Raw genomic sequence first — 12,424 nt, forward strand, 5'->3', positions numbered from 1 at the left:
TCATGGGGCGGTGGGAAGTGGGGTGATCTGGCCACAGCCCACTCTGCTCTGCTCCCCTGGCTCCCAGCCTTGAGACTGGGCAGAAGGAGGGAACCGCCTCCCAGCATTCACCAGTGGCACGGCTGGGAGCCGGCAGCGCGGAGCGGGCTGGGGCCGGGTGGCTCCACTTACTGCCGCCCCGGTGAATGCAGGGCAGGTCCGACCCCTGCTACAGTCCTCAGGGGGAGGGATGGAGTGGGGGTGGGGCTGGGGCAGAGCAGGGGCAGGAAGAGGTGGGGTGGAGCAGGGGCGGGAGCTTTGGGGAAGGGGTGGAGTGGGGGCGGCACTGGGGCGGGGCAGGGGCCATGGGGAAGAGGCGGAGCAGGGGCTGGAGCAGCACGCAGCTGCATATTTTGCATATTGGTAAGGACGGCCCTGTGTAGGAGAGATTTCATGGTAATTCTTCAGAGAGATCACTAGGAAACTTTCCTGGAGGTACTCGCCAATCCTCTACTGAAGATTCCTTGGCAGTGCTGCTTTGTTCATTCCCCCATTGTAGGAAACTTTCCCGTGCCAATCAGCAATCACTTGTGCAGGGACCAAAGTGGCAGAGAGGAGAGCAGCACAGGGACCAGGTCTGAAGCTGCATACGTGCAAGAGATACACCTTGCATCCTTGCTTAACCTCAGGAGCGAGATATTGGCTAAAGGAGCACTCAAAGAAGATAGGTGACAAATCTGAGGAACTGTCCCAGATTGAGGAGTCAATAGAGGAGGTTTTGGAAGAAGTCGATAAATTAAACAGTAATAAGTCACCAGGATCAGATGGTATTCACTCAAGATTTCTGAAGAAATTCAAATATTAACTGTTAACTGTGGTATGTAACATATGCCTTGGTACGCCCACATATATATCCATAGTACACCCACATCTTGAATACTCCATGCAGATGTGGTCGCCTCATCTCAAAAAAGATATATTGGAATTGGAAAAGGTTCAGAAAAGTGCAACAAAAATGATGAGGGGCATGGAGCGTCTACCATATGAAGAGAGATTAATAAGACTGGGACTTTTCAGCTTGGAAAAGAGATGACTAAGCGGGGGTTTGATAGAGGTCTATAAAATCATGACGGGTGTGGAGACAGTAGATAAGGAAGTGTTATTTACTCCTTCTCATAACACAAGAACTGGGGTCACCAAATGAACTTAGTAGGCAACAGGTTTAAAACAAACAAAAGGATGTATTTTTTCACACAAGCACAGTCAATCTGTGGAACTCCTTGCCAGAGGATGTTGTGAAGGCCAAGACTATAACAGGATTCAAAAAATAACTAGATAAATTCATGGAGGATAGGTCCATCAATGGCTATTAGCCAGGATGGGCAGGGATGGTGTTCCTAGCCTCTGTTTGCCAGAAGCTGGGAATGGGTGACGGGATGGATCACTTGTTGATTACCTGTTCTGTTCATTCCCTCTGGGGCACCTGGCATTGGCCACTGTCGGAAGACAGGATACTGGGCTAGATGGACCTTGGTCTGACCCAGTATGGCCGTTCTTATGTTCCTTAAATCAGCCCTTGTGCCAGATGACAGGAGGATAGCTAATGTTACACTGATTTTTAAAAAAGGCTCCAGAGGTGATCCCGGCAATTGCAGGCTGGTAAGCCTAACTTCAGTATCAGGCAAACTGGTTGAAACTATAGTAAAGAACAGAATTATCAGGCAGAGATGAACAAGATGAGTTGGAAAAGAGTAAACACGGTTTTCGTAAAGGGCAATCATACCTCATCAGTCTATTAGAATTCTTTGAAGGGGTTCAATGAGCATGTGGACAAGGGTGATCCAGTGGATCTAGTGTACTTGGACTTTCAGAAAACCTTTGACAAGGTCTTTCACCAAAGGCTCCTAAGAAAAGTAATTGTCATGGGATAAGAGAGAAGGCCTTCTCATGGATCAGTAACTGGTTAAAAGACAGGAAACAAAGGACATGAATAAATGGTCAGTTTGCACAGTGGAGAGAGGTAAATAGTGGGGTCCCACAAGGACCCGTACTGAGACCAGTGCTGTTCAACATATTACAAATGATCTGGGAAAAGGGGGTGAACAGTGAGGTGGCACAATCTGCAAATGATACAAAATTACTTAAGATAGTTAAGTCCAGAGCAGACTGTGAATAGGTTACATAGTTTCTCCCAAAACTGGGTGACTGGGCAACAAAATGGCAGATGAAATTCGGTGTTGATAAGTGCAAAGTAACGCACATTGGAAAACATAATCCCAACTCTACATATACCCAAAATGGCGGGGTCTAAATGAGCTGTTCCCACTCAGAAAAGAGACCTTGGAGTCATCGTGGATAGTTCCCTGAAAACATTCACTCCATGTGCAGCAGCAGTCAAAAAAAAAAAAAAAACCGAACAGACTGTTAGGAACAATTAGGAAAGGGATCGATAATAAGGCAGAAAAATATTATGCTACCACATAAATGCAGGGTACGCCCACACCTTAAATAGTGCGCCCAGTTCTGGTCTGCCCATCTAAAAAACGATATATTAGAATTAGAAAAAGTACAGAACAGGGCAAAAATGATGAGGGGGATGGAACAGCTTCCATATGAGGAGAGATTAATAAGACTGGGACATTTTCAGCTTGGAAAAGAAATGACTAAAGTGGGATATGACAGAATGCTATAAAATCATGACGGGTGTGGAGAAAGTGAATAGGGAAGTGTTATTTACCCCTTCACATAATGCAAGAATCAGTGGCCACCCGATGAAATTAATAGGCAGCAGGTTTAAAACAAATATAAGGAAGTACTGCATACAGCACACCGTCAACCTGTGGAACTCATTGCCAGGAGATGTTGTGAAGGCTAAAAGTATAATCAGGTTAAAAAAGAATTAGTTCAGCTCACGAAGGATAGGTCCATCAATGGCCATTAGCCAAGATGGTCAGAGATGCAATCCCATGCTCTGGGTGTCCCTAAACCTACAACTGCCAGAAGATGGGACTCGGTGATAGGGAGTGGATTACTCAATAATAACCCTATTCTGTTCATTCCCTCTGAAGCACCCAGCATTGGCCACTAGCTGAAGCAGGGAGAGATCCAAATTAAACTTGTTTAAAATAATAAAAATAGAGTGGTGACAGTGAACGGTAGTGTTAGGGTATGCTTAGATATGGATAGTTCATCGTTATAGAGTTTTGATAATTAATAAAGATAATTTTAGGTGGTTACAGGATAACAAGACAGTGGTCACAAACAGTCACAGTCACAGAAATCCAAAATGGAGGAGAGATTTGGCCAATAGCCAGTCAGCAGGCTGAGATGAAATAAAGGTCACTCCAAAAACTTGAAGGAAGGGGTCAGTTAAGTATAACACAGGACTTCAATCAGGTCCAGCATCTACAGCTCAGGTCTTCAACCAGGTGCACTTTGATTGACAGATAGAGGGCTTAAACCTGATTGGTTATTTTTTTACAATCCCATGCATTCCCACCAATCAGAAAGAACTAGAATCTGTATATAAGGCAGAGAGCTGAAGAAGCTTTAACTAGCCTGAGTGGAAGACACTGGAATGAGTGAACATCAGGAGAACTGTCTGAAGGTTGTTAAGGAAAAGTTAGCACATGTGACTCCATTTTGGTTTGGGGCCCACCATTGTTTAAATGCCAGCACATCATACACCAGGAGGAGTAATCCTTAGATATTGAATCCCTGTGAAAATCCTCCTCCTTGTCTCCAGCCTGCCTTGACTCCCAGTATCTGGTTTTTGTCAGTCTCTAACTCCCTGTCTCTTGGCCTTGATGTGAGGCCTCCCATCCTGATAATAAAAGTTACTGATGCATGGCTTTAGGACCATGCTGTGTAATTAACATACTGGTATAGCACGAGGAATGCACCAAGCAGGGATAGGTGGTAGATAAGACAAGGGTTTGTTTATTGGCTAAGGTTTCCGATGCAGAGGGCAACATGCTTTGCTAAAAGGTATATAACCTTTGTATAATCTGCATTCAGGGTCCCCTCCTGGCTAGCAGGGGGGCACCACGCTCGAGCGTAATAAACTTAGTGTCTTTTGGGAACTCTGCAGTTGTGGACTTTGTTTCTGTGCCTCAGCCTAGATTCGAACTGTGCATGTCCTATCAGGTATAATTCGCAGCACTGGTGTGCGTGTCCTACCAGGTGTAATTCGTAGCACTTGTGTGCGTGTCCTACAAGGTGTAATTCATAACAAGGTGAAAAATAAGAACTGAAATCATTGAAGAAAGAAAAGGAAGGCAAAGCAGTTTGAAGGATAGCAGATGGACCTAAATCAGAGGAACTGAAGAAGTAAGCATGATGACCCTCACATAAGGAATAATTAGAATGTATGAATGTGTAGGCCTGGGATAATAAAGTTGGATGTCTGTGTATGTATGTTTTTAACTATGTATACAGTTTTAATGTTTTAGTAAGAACTTGCTGTTAGCGTTCAACATGTGATTGATCACCCAATGCAGAGTGTAACCACTTAAAGGTTATTTCCTTTATATTTCTGGTATTGAAGTATTGGGGACTTTGATATGCATACTTGTGTTAAAGGGATTTGGGTTTTGTTTCTTGATATATGCTTTTAAAGTTTATTGTACCAGAAAATATTGAAGAAAAATTGTTTTGTTTTTCAAGACTTACTTCCTGAATGTCAAATCTTTCAATCAGAAGGCTGTATCCATGTCGTCGTCCCCCCCCCCCCCCCCCCCAAGGGTCAACAGAGTTAGTCTGTCCTGTGGAGTTTTCCAAAGGTCAGAGGGAAAACCCTGGCAATTCCCCTAGGGCGGGCCACCCCCTTTCACCTACAAATTGACAAGTGAGTTACTGATCTAGGCGGGCCATGGTGAGGTGCTAGAATGTGATTTGGGGAGTAATAATCTTGGGCCATTCGATTCTCCTTCCTTAAACTAGCACCTCTGTGCTTTGTTTTCTTCCCTCTGTGTCTTCAGCATGTGGCATTGCTGTGAGCCAATTAAACAGCCCCTGTACCCACCCCAGAGGCAGCTGCAAGGGCAAAGGATCCCTGTATAATATGTAGGTTTTGTACCTGTTTGTAAGCAGTTAAAGAAACCCAATAGTGATGGTTATAACCAGTTAGGCTGGTAGTAGCCAGATCCCATTTTCAGGATGGGCACAGAGATCAAGGGAGAGGATGGGATGGGCTTTGGGAGGGTTAGTGATTTATCCGAAACAGGGAGATGGTCCTGATGTGGCACGCTTTGCCCCACAGCTCCAGCATGGGGGGACAGGGGATTCCTGCTACAGAACCAACCAGCAGAATCTGGGTCACCACAACCTCTTCTCTTTTTAATAATCAAGCACCAATGGACTCCCCGCTGATGCCACATCTCTGCCCCCTCACCACCCATAACTAATCCCTCCCCGAGAATACTGCGCCGATGCCAGCCCTCCCCTCCCACACCTGCCCCTTGGCCCTCCAGCATTCTGGACTCCACTTGGCCCATGTGCCACCCACATCCCCAGGTGTAGCCAAGGGCTTAGCTCATGCAGGGGGAAAGTGTACTGCAATAGCTGTGATGGTCAGATGCAATAGGTATGTTACACACGGGAATAGGTAGAGGGGAATTACTACCGGGGCATAGCTACACCTACATTATAGCTAGAGTGGGAGGGTTATACCGGAATAGCTGACATTACACCAGGCGAGGTAGAGCGGGTTAGTTACATTGGAACAGCTACAGCACACCAGAACGGCTCGAGCAGGATAGGTACGCCAAAAAAGTTAGAGCGGGGTAATTCCACTGTCCTGTAGCTGTTCCAGTGTAACAGCTAAAGCAGGGTAGTTATGTGGGAATAGCTATGCTACATCAGGACTAGCCAGAGTGGGGTAGTTACACCAGGACAGTTAGAGTGGGGTAGTTACATGGGAATAGCTAGAGTGGGGTAGTTACACCGGGACAGCTATGCTAGTTGGCTTTCCCCAGTGCAGACAAACCCTTATTCCACCACCTCCAGAGCCTTCCAAACCCACAGCCCTGGCACTCTCCTTCCTCTGACCCCAGATATTGTGACTTAGTGGGAAGGGGTCCCACATACTTGGGGGTGGGGTAGCAGCCCAGACTTCATGCTGTGTGGGATCTCTGGTGGTCAGGAAGGTCCAATCTGTGGCTGAAGCCTCCTGCGCTGTTGGGGAATTTGGGACCTCTCTGCAACCATGGATCTGCTCTTGCTGGTTGGTGCTGGAGCTCTGGGCAAAGCGTTTCTCACAGATGGGGCATTTGTAGGGCCGCTCCCCAGTGTGGGATCTCCGGTGCCGGACAAGGTGTGTGCTCCAGCCATGGCTCTTCCCACACGCTGGGCGGCAGTGAGTTCTCTCCCCTTTGCTGGGTCTCTGTTGCCCAGAGGCAAACATTAAATCTACCTCCTCTCCAGTGGGTCTTTTCCCTGAGGGGTCTCCACCCTGCCCCCCACCAGCATCTCCCTGCTCCAGGATGTCCCATGTGGCTCTGCTCCGACAGGCCCTTCCCACTGGAGATTCTCTTTCTCCATCCAGGCACCTGCCGGGAGAGAGAAGTCAGCCTGGTCTCGTTCCCTGCACCAGGGAGAGGCAGGGGCAAAGGGAGCAGAAAACCTGCTGGTCAGGAAGCAAATCCCCCAAACCCTTCCCCAGTGGGGGGACGAGGGGTTGGGTCTGCCCTATCGGCCCAGCTGAGCCCCCAGAGAAAGGCTGGGGGAGGGGATGGCTCCTGCTCCAACCCAATAGACCCCTTTCCCCTCCCAGAGCTGGGGATAGAACCCAGGAGTCCTAGCTCCCAGTCCAATGCTTTAGCCAGCAGGGTAAGGGATCTGCAGCGGCTCCACCCGAGCAGAGAAAGTCACAAGCTAGGTTTGGGAGCCATAGATTTTTCTCAGTAAGCGTCAGTAAATGTCGATCGCACCACACGCACTCGCAAACTGACGAAAACATGTTTCCACCCACAATAATGAGAATTTACAGGCAACAGAAGAAAAATGCAGCCTGAGACCTGTTTTGACAGAACCTGAGTTAAGGCGATTGCCTTTGCATATTTTGACACGCGATGGCGACAGTTGGTGTTTCAACGGGTATAAAGCCGTAACTCGGTGCATCTCAGTGTTTGCTGCCATTAGATAATTAGCCTGACCCTCCCCACACTGGCTGCAACTGTGAAAATGTAAATCCACGCAAATTTTTTTAAAACAAAACAAGGCTTAAACAGGAGCATTGATCTGATCCCTCAATATCCTGAAAAACAAAACGCAAATTCGGCCAAGCCCTACTCACAACCCACCATGACCCGGCTCAGAGTCACTCAGGGTATGTCTACCCTGTGTTTTAAAACCCAACGCCGTGAGTCCAAGAATTGGTGTCTCCAGACGTGGGCTTGTGTTCCAGGGCTTAAAAGCTGCCGTGTAGATGTCGCGGCTCAGGCTCTGAAGCCTAGGGAGACGGGTGGGTCTGTAGATGCGAAAATGCAAGGTAGACCTCCCTCCAGCGGCCCCATCCCTTCCCCAATCCCCTGAGCTGCTGGCCAGAGCCTGTCCCAGCCTGATCTGCCTGCAGACGTCCAAGCTCCCTGCCCTCAGTGAGAGCTGAAGTCCAGCTTCCTCCTCCCCCACATCCAAGCACAGCCACCCCAGCTGGGAATCTCCATAGGGGACCCATAGGGGATCATCCAGCTAAACCCTCCAGCCTGCTCCCGACACGGATCTCAGCCAGGGGGTGATCCCTGCTGCCCACTGACAGATCCATGATTAACTCCCCTGTGTCACAGCCAGCCCCCTTCTCAAACCACCCCCACCCCTGTAAAGAATAATTCATTCCACGGCTTTGGCCCCGGCCCATCCAGGGGCACCAATACCCAGCCCGGGCTCCCCACCTCCACAGACACTTTAGGGGTGCATCCCCCCAGGTCTCCTTGGAATCCTGGGAAAAGCCACCAGCTCCTTTCCCTCTGGGGTTCCCTCCACCTCCCTGGGTGGGGACTATAGGGACTCCCACTCCCAGAGGAGAGTGGGGTCTAGAGGGTTAGAGCAGGGGTGGCTGGGAGTCAGGACTCCTGGGTTCTATCCCCAGCTCTGGGAGGGGAGAGGGTTATCTCTAGCAAACCCCCTCGGGGATCCTATGGAGGAGCCCCCACTCCAGCACCTACCTGGGGGGGCTGCCTGCCTCAATGCAGAGAGGAAGCAGCAGGTAGACAGCTGCATGGGGGGAGATGGTGGAGCCGCATGGAGAAGCCTATGTGGGGCACAGGGGCTGTAGCAGCCAGCTCTATCGTGGGAGAGACAGGCACAGGTAGGGCAGCAGTACCCATCCCTGCTTCCACCTCAGCTCTCTGGCTCTGCACGTCCCCCTTGCAAGGGCATGTGGAAAATAGGGTTTTCCCTGGTGCCGGGGTGGGGGGGAACCTTATGGGAGATGTAGCCCCCCCACACAAAAAGCCTAGGAAAGCTACAAAATTAATGTGGCTGGATCGAGGGGGAGCTGGCCTCCCTGCTAGGAATCCTGGGGTCTCTCCCCAGCTCAGAAAGGAGTAGGATATAGTGGTTACAGCAGGGGGCTGGGACTCCTGGGTTCTTTCCCTTTCCCCACCATACACTCCCTGTGTTACCTTGCTCAACACTCCAGTCACAGAGCCTGGGGCACAGTTACTGTTGTGTGTGTCTGACTGTACCTGCCACCTTCACAAGTCTGCCAGCATTTGAGTTTTAGGCATTCACCTCTCCCACCGTGGGAGTGCAGGGCTGAACTCAATACCATGGCAAGGCAACACGCCGATGTTCAAACGGTCCCAGCAGACTGAATGCTTTGCAGAAAACTTGGAAGTCAAAGATCTGTGCGGCAGGGAAGGCGCCCCCCGGGGAGAGAACGGCCCGCTCCTTTCTTGACAGACAACCAGAGCATCTGCACATCTTCAAACCAGTACAGACCATTTAGCCCTCAGAGGCTTGCGATTAAAATCAACTGAAGGAAAAGCCCAGCAGAGGCACTCGTGGGTGAGTTTGGCTCTGGAGAAGATTTTAGTCTATTCATGTCTGCACTCCTCTCCCACAATAAAATAGAGGCTGGATTCCTTCCCATGGGCTTTGAAGCATTATGTTTGTTGGAACACTTAGCTTTTGGAGATTTTGTCCCTTACAGCTACACTGGGAGGGTGCAGCATGGTAAAGTGAGTAGAGCACTGACCTAGGATACAGGACTCCTGGGTTCTGTTCCCAGCTTTGCTGGACTAGTCACATCACCTGTCTGTGCCTCCGTTTCCCCACCTGTAAAGTGGGGATAATGCTACTGACCTCCTTTGTGAAGCACTTTGAGATCTCCAGATGGTAAGAGCCTGGAATTATTATCATGCTGCAAAGTTGTGTTTAACATCATGTTAATTATTATAGAATCATGGACCTGTAGGGACCTTGAGTGGTCACAGTCCACCCCCTCTGCACTGAGGCAGGACCAAGGAAACCTAGACCCTCCCTCACAGGTGTTTGTCCAACCTGTTCTTAAAAAACTCTAGAATCATAGATTTTAAGGTCAGAAGGGACCATTATGATCGTCTAGTCTGACCTCCTGCACAACGCAGGCCACAGAATCTCACCCACCAGCTCCTGTAACAAACCCCTAACTTATGTTTGAGCTGTTGAAGTCCTCTAATCGTGGTTTAAAGACTTCAAGGTGCAGAGAATCCTTCAGCAAGTGACCCGTGCCCCACGCTGCAGAGGAAGCGAAAAACCTCCATGGCCTCTGCCAATCTGCCCTGGAGGAAAATTTCTTCCCAGCCCCAAATATGGCGATCAGCTAAACCCTGAGCATGTGGGCAAGACTCACCAGCCAGACACCCTGGAAGAATTCTCTGTAGGAACTCGGATCCCACCCCATCTAACATCCCATCCCAGGCCATTAGGCATATCTACCGCTCTAGTCCTGGGGGGTTCCACAACCTCCCTCAGTAACCTGAGCTTAACCAACCTTAGAGTTAGAAAGTTTTCCCTAATATCTAACCTAAAGCTCCCTTGCTGCAGATTAAGCCCGTTGCTTCTTGTCCGGCCTTCTGTGAACATGAAGAACAACTGATCTTCATCTTCGTTATAACAGCCCCTAACATTTTGGAAGATCGTTATCAGCCCCCCGCCCCCAGACTTCTTCTCTCAGGACTAAACATGCCAGTTTCTTTAACATTCTAAACCTTGTATCATTTTTGTTGCTCTTCTCTGGCCTCTCTCCAGTTTAGTCACCTCTTTCTGTGGTGCCCAGAACCGGACACAGTTCTCCAGCTCGGGCCTCGCCAGTGCTGAGCGCAGCAGGACTAATTACTTCCCGTGTCTTGCATGCGACACTCCTGTTAATGCACCCCAGAATGATATTAGCCTTTTGCGCAGCTGCATCACACTGATGGCTCGTATTCAATTTCCAATCCACTATAACCCTCCGATTCTTTTCAGCAGTACTGCCGCCTAGCCAGTTATTCCCCCATGTGTAGCCGTGCGCTGGGGTTTTTTCCTTCCCAGGTATGGTCCTTTCCAGTTCTCTTGACTGAATTTCATCTTGTTGATTTCAGACCAATTTTCCGATTTGTCAAGGCCTTTTGAATATCTGCTCTCTAGACAAGAGCCACGCCTCCTGGTTAGCACAGCCACTAGGCTGGAGGCCACAGAGAACGCACAACAAGGCGAACTTCCAGCAGCCCATGCCCCGGGCAGGAGTGAGAGGGGTTTTTTCCTAAACTATGCTGTTGACTCCCTCATTGGCCTGCCTGCCCTGTCAATCCGGCTGACTTGGAAGTTAGCTGCTCCCCATTTGCCCTGGGGACTGTCAGTCTCAGGATCCTGACTCCTCTTTGGCCCTTCCCCTTTCTCCAGGGTCGGAAGAGGGCCAATCACTGAGTTTCACAAATGGGCCATCAGCCCCTTACATAAGAGTCTGGATTCCTGGGTTCTAGTCCCAGCTCTGCCCAGTTAGGCACCTCTCTCCGTGGAAGTTAGGCTCCTAAATACCTTTAAAGGTCTGGGACGGTCACATTTTTGTACCTCACTTTCCCCGTATGGTGAAAGGGGCTACAAGGACACTTGCCGTCCTTTGTAAAGTGTCTTCGGGCTCCCTGGGAGAGAAGAGCGAGGTGGGATCTGAGCCTTGGTATTAGTGGCATGCAGTGTGCAACTCCCCCTCCCCCACCCAATCTCGTCTACCTGCCCTGGGGTTATCAATGGCCTCCGACAAACGTCTGTCCCACCAGAGATCATTTCTTCTTTATTCATTGTCTGTCCCACCAGAGATCATTTCTTCTTTATTCATTGGCCTGGTTCTTTGCCAGATATTCCCGACATTGCCAGAATCCCATCCCCCCCACCCCGCCCATTGAGTCCCATGATGGAAGCAACAATTCTGCCCCCATGGAGATAGCCCCGGTGGCCAGCGCACTGTGAGGGAGTGGAGGAAGGGTAGCCCGGGGGGTGGCAGAGCTCTTTGGACTAGAGATGGTGACTTGCCATCACTGCCCTGAGGGAAGTTAGGCCTGTCCCTATTCTTGGGACTAAGAGGGAAACAGAGGCAGAACCACCACAAGGGGGCTGACCCCCCCCCCCACATTTTGTGCACTTTAATCCCCAAACTGGCACTAGAAAACCAAATCGTCCTACCTCATAAAAAAACAAGATCGAGCGATAAGACGCCCTGTCTCTCTTTCTATTCCCCATGCTGCAGCTTCCCCCAGCAAGGGGCACTGCGAGGAGCAGAATTGTATGTTGGCTGCCCTGACTGCACTTTCCAATGGCTGGAGCAGGGGTGTATGTTTCTAGGACAACCACTATCCCACCTAGAGGATGTTCAGTGACTTTAATGGGCCTGGCCAGCGCAGTCTGGGAATTTGAGTTCAATCTGGTGGCTTGTGCCAGCTCGCTAGGAAAAAAACGTCCGTGGGAACTCAGGGCAGTTTAGCCCCCAAAACTCTGTTAATCCAAAATAACTTTGATGTGTAGAAATGCCCTAAGCCCCATGTTCAGGGATTTAGGCCCTTAGGGGCCAGGATCACTTAGTCACTTTGGGAGCTTTCCCCCCCAGTATGTGCATTTCAGTTCACAGAGATCCCTCACCCAGTGCTGAAATGCAGCCACCTCTGGGGTGGGACATGGGAGACACAGGGCAACACTGCCCAACAGTTAAGGGGAGGAAGTGAAAGAAACTCCTCTGTCCACCTAACACCACAGTGGGGAACTGGCTGGGTCAGGGGAATGGGGCCTTTCCCCTCTAGGCGGGGCTGGCTCCAATCGGGCCCTGGAGTAGGGGACTGGCTGCCTTGAGGGGTGGGGAATGGAGTATGGAGTCTGTCCCCTCTGGAGGGTGCTGGCTCAGATCCAGACCTAGGGCTGGTCAGAGTCTATCTCCTCTAGTCCCCTTGTGACTGCTGGTTTCCCTTTCCTCAGCCTCGTGGCCTTGGGAACCCCA

The sequence above is a fragment of the Caretta caretta genome, chromosome 6 (genome assembly GCF_965140235.1).
Source record: "Caretta caretta isolate rCarCar2 chromosome 6, rCarCar1.hap1, whole genome shotgun sequence".
NCBI lineage: Eukaryota > Metazoa > Chordata > Testudines > Cheloniidae > Caretta > Caretta caretta.